A 12048-nucleotide genomic window follows, 5' to 3' on the forward strand; every position below is an offset into this window, starting at 1 on the left:
ATGGGTACACATACTCTCCCCTTATAGAGAAGTAACCCATCCTTAATAAAGGAATTCTTCCATTGTTATAAATCTGCTTTGTAAAAAAAGTAAAGCCATATATAGATTTTACTGATGCACTCCCATTAAAGTGAAAAAGATCTCTCATTTTTACATGACTCCACACCATCATGTACAATGGATTATGCTCCTAGTTTCCTCAAAGAGAAACAAATATTCACTCGTAAGTTCTATGAAAGAAAGAGCATTAATCTCTTACACGTGGCTTAACGTATCCGCTACCACATTGTGCTATAAAGAGAAATCATATTCTTGAAGGATCTTTGTCCGTCTAGCCTTGAGACCCTTTAATTTAATTTAATTGTTCAACCACTTACTGTTTTCATGGTCAAATACAATTTCAAATTGTCCATCTTCAAAGGGCATGAATCATGACATACAATTTAGGCTCATATGCAGTTTGATGAGCACCATCTAGTTTCCTACTGTCAAAGGCAACCGGTCTACCGTCTTGAAGTAGTACTGCAACAATCGCCTTATTGTTGGCATCAGTCACCCAAAAGACGTTTTTACTATATTAATGATGGGCAATATGGGAGCACTAGATAAATTAACTGGTTAGTCATAGCCATAACTATATTTACATAATTTTGTATGAATTTGCAGTAATAGCCACTTATGGCCAAAAAAATTGAAGCTCTTCTAAATTTTTGAGAGAAAACCATTTTAAAATAGGTGCAACTTTTCTAGGATCCATTTTAAGACCCTCAACAAAGGTAATATGACCAAGATATTACACCTTGATTTACATGAAGGCAACATTTGCTCTTCTTGACAAATAACTAAAGCAAATCAAAAACCTATTGAAGATGTTCTAAATATTCTTCCTTAAAATGGGTGAAGTACGTACGTTTTCCAAAAAGATAACTACAAATTTACCCAAATAAGGTGATAGCTAGGTCCATGTCTATAAGTTTCACGAATGAAGTTGGAGCATTTATTGACCCAAAGAAAAGCACGAAAAATTCAAATGTCCAAACTGTAGTTGGAAATTTGTTTTAGGATGATATCTCGATCTTAAATTAATAATTTTAAAATATAGCCTCATAGAAATGATGAAAAAGCTCAACTAGGGATGAGTCCCTTGGAGAAGAATCGGGTCTAATGAAATCTTTAATGAGGTCAAGGTCCGTATGTTTATTGGAAAGCCACTTGAAACATAAACTGGTTATCTTTCTTAGCCTTGAGAAACATTCATACATTACTTTCTCACGTAGTGAGCTAGTAACGTAGAGTCTATTGCCATAGAGAAGATAACCATCTTGTAAAGTAAATGGTTCCTCTTTCTTCCCTAGTGCAAGGGATGAAATCACATCTCTAAAATCAGGTTCAATAGCATACTCATCTATCATAGAAGATAGATCATTGTGAGTTGCTATGGAAACCACATTCACTCTCGACCGTCTTGAGAGTGCATCGGCTACTTGATTATGCTTGCCAGCAATGTGAGCAATATGAAAATGAAATTACGAAAGGAAATTTGCCCACCTCATTTGTTTGTTGGAGAGCTTGGTCTGCGTCATGAAGTACTTAAGACTTTGGTGATCCGTTCACAGAATGAAAGGAGTCCCCAATAAATAGTGCTTCCATGAGTCTAAAGCATGTAGAACTGCGAGGAGTTCCTTTTCATATATGCCTAGATCTTGCTCAATAGGGTCGAGCCTTTGACTTTCATAGCCTATGGCATGCCCTTCTTGAAGCAAAACAACTCCAAGGCAATCACCACAAGCCAAAAGACTATAAGGGTCCTTAGCATTCTTTGTCGTATTCAAATCATGAAAGATTCCTTGCATTTATGATGAGATGATTATTGTGATAAGCAATGCAATTATCTACTGACAATTGTCAAGCTCGTAGCCTCTTGTAGTCTACATGGTATAAAAAAGCTTCAAAAATGGCATCCTTCAAAGTTTTAGGATGCAAGTGAGTAATCTTAGCTTTCACTTTTAGGTGCAAACCTTGTAGAAAAGTACTTACCTTTTAAAATTTGTTGAGGGTGTCAAGTTTAAGAAATACTTATCGTGCAAAAAATGTATTTGGTGAGGGGCAATAAATACATGAATTTTCATCCAAGCTTGCCAATGTAAATCATCTTCATTGCTAGGAAGAAAATCTTTTTGAAACATGACTTGGAAATGTTGCCAAGTTGTAGGTTTGTTATCTGGTTTGAGGGACATCCACCAATTGTAGGCAAGGCCTACAAGTGGCAAGCTTGTTTCTAAAGATCGAATGTCATATGGGGTTGCCTGTAGTTGATGGACATCAATTATTACACGCAATTGATGGAATTTGCTGGGGTCGCTTGTAGTCGATGGACATCAATTCATTATTTACAAATGTGTTTATTGCATCTTTGTTGTTGTGCTCTTTATTTTTTTCCTCTATAGAGTGGAAGTTTGAAATGCTTCATCCAAGACGAGGTCTTCAAGATTTCTTGCATTGTTAGAAATAGTGCACATCCACCCTCAGCATCCTGACTTACCATATTATTTCCTTTCGACCTCTCCCTAGCCATCTCTATCATAAAGCTATCAACAAGATTCATGACCGTAGTCATATTTGCATTGATGGCCACCAAATTACGTTCCATTTTATCTATGCAATAGAGTAAAGCTTTAAATTCATGCATATCGATAAACCTACATGTAAGGGTTAGTGTTAAGGTGGCGGACAAGTGTTAGTAGCATTCATACATGATTAACACAATGCTATTAATCACAAGATTAGTTAATAGGTGGACTCAATATGGGTGCTAAAGTTAAATTGATAATGCATTAGATTCATATATAATGAATAATGTACATCAGGCTTTTATAGATAAAAGTTAGGCTGCTAAAGGATAGAGATCATGGACCTTCTTAAATGCAATATTTGTAGAATTCATTTAATGGGATCTTCATGGGTCAGAGATGCATTCATGCATGCATGTATGTCTCATACATTGTTTCATAAAAAAGAGATGGTTCCCATGAGAGTATTGAGACATTTTTTTCACTAATCCCTCACATTCAGCACATGTTTAAAAGCAGGTATGTTGTGGATCTTTTCACATGGCACGCCAACCACCACTCAAATGATGTAATGATGTGTGTCCGTGCCAATTTACCTACATGGAGGCACATAGAGACTCGGTGGCTAGAGTTTTGGCTAGAGCCTTGACACTTGAGGCTTGGGCTAGCAAGTGACGGTGTCAATCCCTTTGTAACCAAGTCCACTTCATGGAGTACTTAGCATGTGGCGATTATCAACTACAATATTCCACCATGGGAGACAACCAAAAAGGGCAATATAATTATTTCCTTGTTTGTGCTAGGGAAGTACAAGGTGGTGAATGTTGATGTCTACCTTGAGCCCCTCATTGAGGAGTTGGAGGAGTTATGGAGAGGCATTCCCATTATAGATGTCTCACTTCCAAAGGAGAGGAGAGAATCCATTGTGAGGGGAATCCTTATGTGGACTATGCATGACTGTCCTAGGTTTGCAGAGATTTTTTGTACGTTATTTTCATTCTTCTCTCTAGTTACCATTTGTAGTTTGAAGCTTCTCTCTAACAATGTGATCTGTGTGCAGGGTTGTCCAAATCGGGCCACAATGCCTGGCCTACTTGCGGGCCATTGTTGGTGACAGAGACGTCAGATGCCTTGCACAAGGTAATCTATCCAAACAACCATTGTTGTTCACCCCAAGGTCATATCAATTACAAGGTTTTAACAAATGGGAAGACGCCTCTAAAGCGCACGATGGCAGATTGGGCAGCTATTTGGGAGGAGCACTGCAATAGTGATTCGGCCCTGACTACTCCACCAAAAGGTGTGTCAAGGTATTCCATATTTTAAAGGCTTCCATATTGGAAGGACTTAAAAATACACCTCTTGCATCACATGCACATATTCAAGATATAGCTCACACATTGTGAGACCACATTATTGGCAAAAAGGACTCATTGGGGATGCAAGAAGATTTGAGGGTCTTGAAACGTCTCTCACCTTTGCCATCCGCATCAAGCCCTCAACTAGAAGATTATGCTTTCTAAAGCGCCATGGATGCTAGCCAAAGAAGAGCTAGATCAAGTGAAGGGTACCATTGTGTCCATTTGCACACCAACTGGATACATGAGGTCACTGAAGGGAGCTTTCACAAAAGCAAAGAAAGGTGGAAGTGTTCAATTGTATGGGTTGAAGTCCCATGATTGGAACATGATGCTACACGTAACTCTTTCTCTCTATTATCTCCCTCTCCCTCATTTTCTCTAGATAGTGATTTGTGTGTATGACTTTCTCTCACTTGCTCGTGTACTATTTTGACATTGTTGTTCATTTTGTCGGTGAGTATGTGCATATGCCGGAACAAGAAAGTGAAAAAAGCTATTTTCGAACTCGGAGAGTTCGTAAGGTACACCACAAGGCTCCACTCAACTAGACTTTTCTATGCACACAATACCCTCAACTAGCACTTAGTATACTCTTGTGTGTTTTTTTGTAGATTTGTAAGCTCCAAAAAAACTGAAATAGACCATTGTTGTTGCTCAAACACTTGCAGCGGAAATCGTGTGTGCCATTGAGGATGTATTTCTTTGATCGGTTCTTCTTAGCCAAATCCACCTCTTGGCTCACGTGGTTAAGGAGATCACTATATGTGGAGTAGTGCACACACGATGGATAGAAAAGTTTTTAAAGACTCTCAAAGATTTGGTGTAACTACGGTCCTAGCCAAAATCATGTATGACCGAAGGGTGGATCGTGAAGATGCATTTCTTTACATCTCAAAGTATTTGGCACAAGTTGATCCCTCAATACCTCGCATGTGGTCAGATGAGGAGGATGCAAGGATGACTTCACACTTGTCAAGTGGAAAGGGAAACGATTTTAAGTAAAAAAGGACCTATCCCGAGTGGTCAATAACTTTTGTATCCCCAATGCAAATGATGATCAAGTGGGTGGACTTGTGGACAATGGCAAAGGCAAGATGTTTACAAGAGAGGGAAGCATGGAAGCAAGCGCATGGAGGCAAGAGGGCACCCCCAATGTCTAGACACCTTGCATTTTTCCTAGATCTCATTAGTTCCAAGTGGATTCATGAGAGAATGACTGAAACCATAGCACACGGAGAAGACATATTCACCGATAAAGAATGGGAGTATGCACACGGTTGCGTATCAAAGGTAGAGTACTCATATATTTAAACCATATTGTATAATTTTTTCTTCATTTTATCTTTGTAATTAATAAAAGATATTTTCTTTTTTTTTTAGTGTCTTTTCTTTAACTCTATGTGGTCAAAGGGTCGACATTTTTATATGCGACACATTGACAAGTGTTGGAACACCATGGAATGTGGCATCATAGGAAACTTTGACACAAATGGTGATGAAGCCAGGTACTATGGGACTATTGAATAGATACTAAAGGCTAATTTTAGAACCTTTCGTATCTTCATCTATGAGTGCAAGTGGTTTGCAATGTTTCTAGACGGCATGAGAATGGCCTTTACATGGTTGACTCTAGTGTGCATCACACACGGAGCTATGAAAATTTAGTTTTGCCACACAATTGTGAGCAGGTGATGACTACTTTCTTTACCCTTATTTGCTTGTAACATCAATTATACCAATGTTACTCACTTTGATCTTCTCTTCTATAGGTCATCTATATCCCAGCAATCCACCAACCAAAACTTTGGTTTGTAGTTCCCATAATACCTCAGGGGAGAACCATTTTGCCACTAATGAAGTGGAGACCCCATCTTCGACCCTCTCCCACCTACTACCTTGGATGAGGGAGAGACAGAGGAGAGAGAGATTGATGATTCAAGTCCCATGGCCGCAAGTCTTAGCGAGGATGATTGCCATGATGATGATGATGATGATGATGAGATGGAGGATGACAAATTTGAAGACGATGAAGCCAACGCACCTACAAACAACATTCTATTTCTCTCTTTTTTGATTTAGGAGCCATGGGCTCAAAATTAGATGATGCTTCTTGTTAGATCTGTTGGAAGATGATTCATAACCATTTTATATTTATAAGAATTTTTTGTTGTGTCATCCATTCATCTCTCTCTCTCTCTCTCTCCCGTTTATCTCTCTAATTTTGTGAAGAATGCTAAATTATGTTAATCACATGGGACTGATTAATTTATTTGATAACAAAATATCTATAATTTTTTAAAACAATTATTTATGAAAAATAACAAATGCTTTGCATTTTTTAAAGAAGTGTTGTTATTATAAAGCGTTATGGGTGCAAGTGGAGCTAGCATTTTGTGTTTTGCAGAGTGTGAGAGTGCTCTGAAGAAGAGCTTCTTTATTGTGCTCCTTGTTCAACACCTTTTCATGACAAGAGAGCTCTTTGGCACCACTACATAAAGCCTTTCAAAATATGCGAAGAGTGCATGGATGTAGTCGCTTGGGTGAAATGTGTGTGCAATAGTAGAAGCGAAAATAAAGGCGGTAATAAAAGTAAAAATATATGCGGTAAGCAAGAGAGTGAGAAAGACTCTTGCAAAAGTGTAGGCCACATGCACATTGTTGCAAGATAGCGCTTGACGAAACTAATGTAGGTGTTACCATATGGTAAAATGCGGGCACACAAGATAGCGCTTGACAAAACTAACGTAGGTGTTACCATATGATAAAATGCGGGCACACTTCACTCTATCATCCCCATGCCTCAACAAAAGTTGTCATCCATGTTTGGCTTCTCATCTCTAACAATGCTTGTGTTACACGGAGAAGCATGCATAACTTTAGGATGGAGCAGGCTCTTTGCGGTTTCATGTTTATCCACATAGCTATTGTTTCATGTTTTAATATCTTTATATATATATATATATATATATATAATGTTCTTTATTTTATTTTTTTTTCGACACACCAGAGGGCCCACAGGGGGAGGTGCTTATCCCTTCCAAATATTAGCCATGTTACATGGTCGGGCAAGGGCCGCGTACCCTCGGGCAAGAGCCACGCGTAGGCATCACCATGGCCACCTAATTGATGCACCACATGCTGGGAACGACGGAGAGAACTCGTAGCAACCAGCTAGGAACCTCCTCCTCGGGTGACCCACCCCAAGAGGAGGATGCACTCGAGTGTCCAAGGGCAAGAGCCCTAGCAACGTGAACACCAGGTGAGCACAAGGTGTCCCTCTAGAGTGTGACCCAACAGGGGATTTGAACCCACAACCCGTAGGTTGAGAGGCCAAAGCCTTACCGTTAGACCAACTCTTTGGGGACGTTCTTTATTTTTTTTTCACAAGCAACAAAAAGGAAAACACCAAAATTTGAATGTGTAAGCGCCTAATCGGGGTTCGTTAATAGACGCGGTAATATTAGCGTCTATAATTCTAGTGATAACAATGGGTTATACTCGTGGTAATATTTGAAATACAAAAAATGCCTCCCCCTTCCTCGCTTCCTCCTTTCTCTTCCCTGCCCAGCCCATTTTCGACTCTCTCTTTACAAAACACGATAAAAGGGCATGGTAAACGGTTTGAGATTTTCAAAGTGCCCCTCACCCTTAGCACTATCTAACACGGGGTCCGAGTGGTGGGATTGATGATGGTGATCCTTAATGGAAATCTCAAGGCAGATGAGGGGCCCAAAATAAAGGCACCCCCGTATGTGCCCACGCATTTCGAACTCGGAACCCCCACCTAACAAGGCTGATGGCTTAATCAATTTTCCCGTGCGCATCATGTGATCTCAAAGAAAACATAAGGCTTATAAATAAACTCGAGCATCCACTCCCCCTTGTCCTAGTTTACTAATTTTGTCCTTGTTTACTTCTCAAAAATATGATGGCGTTGCACATCTAGTGATTCTCACTCAGAGTTCCTCATCATGGATCCAATGGCCAGGGATTTATTTAATACCCGTGTTAGATAGTTCTGAGCCCCCCCCCCCCCCCCCCCCCCCCCCCCCCCCCCCCCCCCCCCTCTTCTCTCTCTCTCTTTTAAAGATTCCTTGTTTCTATATTACATTATCTTACATCTTTACATCTCTCTCTCTTCCCCGTCTCTTCTCATAATACTTCAATATATTCTTGCATTTGCCTTTACAATTGCTTTGTCAAAGCAAGAAAGTCCTAAATAAGCCTATTCTTTACAAGACTCAAGGGCAAAGAGTGACTAAAAGTAAACCTTTCAAAGACGGTGCAATTTCAAGCACTCTATATTAAGATTAACTTCCAATTTCTGACAAACGGTAAGCATAAGTGAAGGCCCGAGTTGTAAGTTTGTACTCATCCAAAAACAATCTTAAACTTGGTAGTTCTTACATTCCAATGAAGCATAGACATGTGTTGAAGACCCTGCCACCAGGACTGTACTTGATCACATTTCATAAAGATATATTTCATAGTTTCCAGTTGGTTACATCTGATACATTTTCCTTGCAAAATGTTCTTTCTAGACAATAACTGCCCAATGGGTACAACCTCTCTCAACATTCTCCACATAAAAAATTTGTGTTTATAAGAACAATGTACATTCCACACATGATCAATCGCCTGTAGTCACCAATCTTTACTTTTGGAAAGTCTCCACATGCTATTACATCTTATGTCAATTGTACATACTGGTTGGCATATGATAAAACCCTTTGGTTGATGATGTCCATTAATTTAGTGATGAGTCTGGAAGTTCCCAATCTTTGAACCTTTGTGTAGTGTTTTGATTACATGGCATGTGTAGATTAGCCACACAAGCACATAACACACCCCAAGCCACTCTAAGTCCATTGTCTAATTTGAAGATCCTCTTAGCAATCATAAAAGAAACCAATTGGTTGTTAGAGTCCACAACTTGTTCAATTGAGCATAGCCCCCTTTTGAAGAGGGTTAGTGCTTTCTTCCCCAACAACAAAGCAAGTGGGTTTTTAAAGACAAAGCTCCAAAATCAAGACTCTACTCCTAATAAATTGCTTGTATACCTAGCTCTTCCTGCCCAAAAAAGCTTAGAGCATACACATTTCCAAGATTTCCCTAACGTATTTACAATTGACCCATAGAGTTTAAGAGGAGTAGCGTAAAGCAACTTGTCGCAAGGCAGAATATCCCAAGTATAATGGAAATACACAACAGCTTTATCCATCAACCACCACATCAATCTAGACCAACATGTATTCGATTTCAACATGATTTTTATGAGACGCTCTCCTTGCGAGCATGTGATTCCTAAGATTCCTGATACCCAAGCCCCTAGATCCATATGCATAGTAATATAATCCGAGGCTATCCAAGCCTTCTTTGAAGAGCCCCACAGAAATTTCAAAATGTGGGATTTAGATCGATTTAATGCTCTGTCTGACCAATCTAATAGAGGTAAAAAAGCACAACAAATAAGCAACCAAAACACCCTCAATGATCCTCACTCCAAATGAAAAGGCCACTCATTGACAATTTTACTAAATATCCTTTCCTCTACCTAGCTGGTGACTTGTTTATTGGACACAATTCGCGTATCCAAGATTCCTGAAGCTAGTACCCCACGGGATTCTCTCCCCCTCCATATCAAAATGTTGAAATTTTTTGTTGAGATATCTATTATCTAAGCTTTTTCTAGGTTTACATCCAACCATGCTGCCAAAGAGTAAAAACTCAAATAATTCATACAATTCCAAATATTAAGATTATCGACCTGCAAAAATGAAATTGTGTCATCAGCAAATCCCAAGGCAGCCACATGTTCATGTCCTATTTGCAAACCTTTAGGATTACAAGCCTTAGCTTGTGCATTCAAAAAGCAAAACAAGGGATGAATGGTTGTTGCAAATAGCAATGGGCTCAATGGAAAACCTTGCCTCACTGACCTTCTCACTGACACTGCCGTTGGATAGCCTCCCCTTGACCATAATTCTAGACATTGCCTAGCCCCAATAACAGTATACATAAAGAGATTCTAGTCCCAAACCCAAGCTTGCTCATAACTTTAACAACAAACTCCCAAATAAACTCAAAGGACTTATCAAAGTCTAATTGCGACAAGTTTTTGATTAATTTTTTTGCAAGCCTCTATACCAACATAACAGTTAATATGGTGTCCATAATAGATCTACCCCTAATAAATCGTAATTGAGCCTCATGAATGTGTTTTTTTAGGAAAGGAGAGATTCTAAAAACAATGGCCTTAACTAACACTTTATACAGAATTCCCATCATAGTGATTGGTCCCCAATCAGCTTAGAAAGCAGTCTTCTTGGGAAACATCTTAATGATCCCTTGTTTCAGTAGAGGGTCCATGCATTGAGTTAGCCATATTTGGTTGATGGTTGCTAATACCAAGGGATCCAACTTGTCCAAATAAGCCAATAGGAATTCCTTTATCAATCCACAAATACCAAGGGTCTTATCATTCCCTAATTTCTTAACAACCTACAATATTTCATTTCCATCAAAAGGCACCTTTAACCTACTGGAATTACTTGGCTCAATGCATGGATCCACATTTGACAATATCAGATCAATAGCTTGCTGCCTCTCAGGAGAGTGATCCACTTTCTTGCTCAAAACTTCCTCAAAGTATTGCTTACATTCTCGCAAAACTGCAAAAGGATCTGACAACACACTCCCATCATTCCTGACTATTCTATGAATGCTCTCTCTAGCATGTTTTGCTTTTAGCTTGCTAAAGAAAAACTTTGAAGAAGAATTTATATCAAGTTCTTGCTGCTTGCATAGAAACCTAGCCCGGATAGCCATTTTTGTGTCACAAGTTTTCAAAACTACCTTACTGCATTCATACTAGCTATGTCGCACTCATTTAAACCCGTTACATCTGTTGCCATGATTGTTTTAATATGAGCAAAGGCCTGTCTCACTTCCCTTCTTTTTCAGCTTAGCCACAACCTTGCCTACATTTCTGATGCAATATCCCTGCATTTCAAAACAGAAGTAATGCCATGCTAGCACTGGTTGTTCTAACGCAAACATTGCCATGGATTTATCCAAAATTGCGTACACAACATTTTTAAAGACAACATGATTCAACAATAAATTATTAACCATTAAAGGCCTTGCACATCCACAATCTTTGAAAGATTGTAGATCAACTGCATTAGTCAACTACAAAACCACACGAAAATGATCTGATAATGATGCTTGTATATCAACGGTAATTTCAACAAATTTTGGTAACCAATCGGAGCCCATGAAGTAAATTCTATCCAATCTAGACCATGAAGAAGTATGAAACTGGGAGTGGAAAGTGAAACCAAAAGTACGAGGATCAGTTGCAAGCCAAGAATCATACCATTTCCCAACATTCTAATCATCCCAGACTGATGCTCCATTCTTGTAATGATAGCACCAATTGAAGTGGTATCATGCATACGAAAAACCATATTAAAATCACCTCCCACTAGTCCTGCAGAACAATCGAAAGATACAAGACACTGCCACATATCCTTACAATTTTTGGGATTATTGTCAGCATAAATATTGACGACCATTTTAGGTCCCCATCCAACTGTGATAGAAAAAGTAGAACATCTACCATTGGGATGGTCCAGTAAACAATTGAGGACCCTAGAGAGGCTTTAATGCAAGTTACAACTCTTGAATATCCATGTTGGGCTCCACCATAAAAGCATTGCATGCCCTATAATGTAAAGTTTGCCCTGCTCTATCATACCTCTTGTGCTCTTGCACCATATATATCTCTAGCTCTCATGACATCCAATAATTAAAGAAGTAAAGCCTAGTAGGGCCATTCAAGCCCTTAACATTGAAGGTAGAAATCTTCATTGATGTGTTATGCACGGGTTGTGTATCCCCATAATCACTAGCTGTCTAATGCATGCACAACTCCAATTGTATCCTAGATGGGTGAGCCTCATCAGTAGTAAGTTTAGCTTTTTCTATTGGCATCACGCTTTTCTATTATGGTGTCAATAGCAACCAAGATTTCTGGTGAAGGCATATCCTCCATGAGGGCCTCATAAATACTATGAGAGGAGTACCGTGAATAGAACACTTTAGATTTAAATGTC

This window comes from Adiantum capillus-veneris, chromosome 17 (assembly GCF_014529385.1).
Source record: "Adiantum capillus-veneris isolate H3 chromosome 17, ASM1452938v2, whole genome shotgun sequence".
Taxonomy (NCBI): Eukaryota; Viridiplantae; Streptophyta; class Polypodiopsida; order Polypodiales; family Pteridaceae; genus Adiantum; species Adiantum capillus-veneris.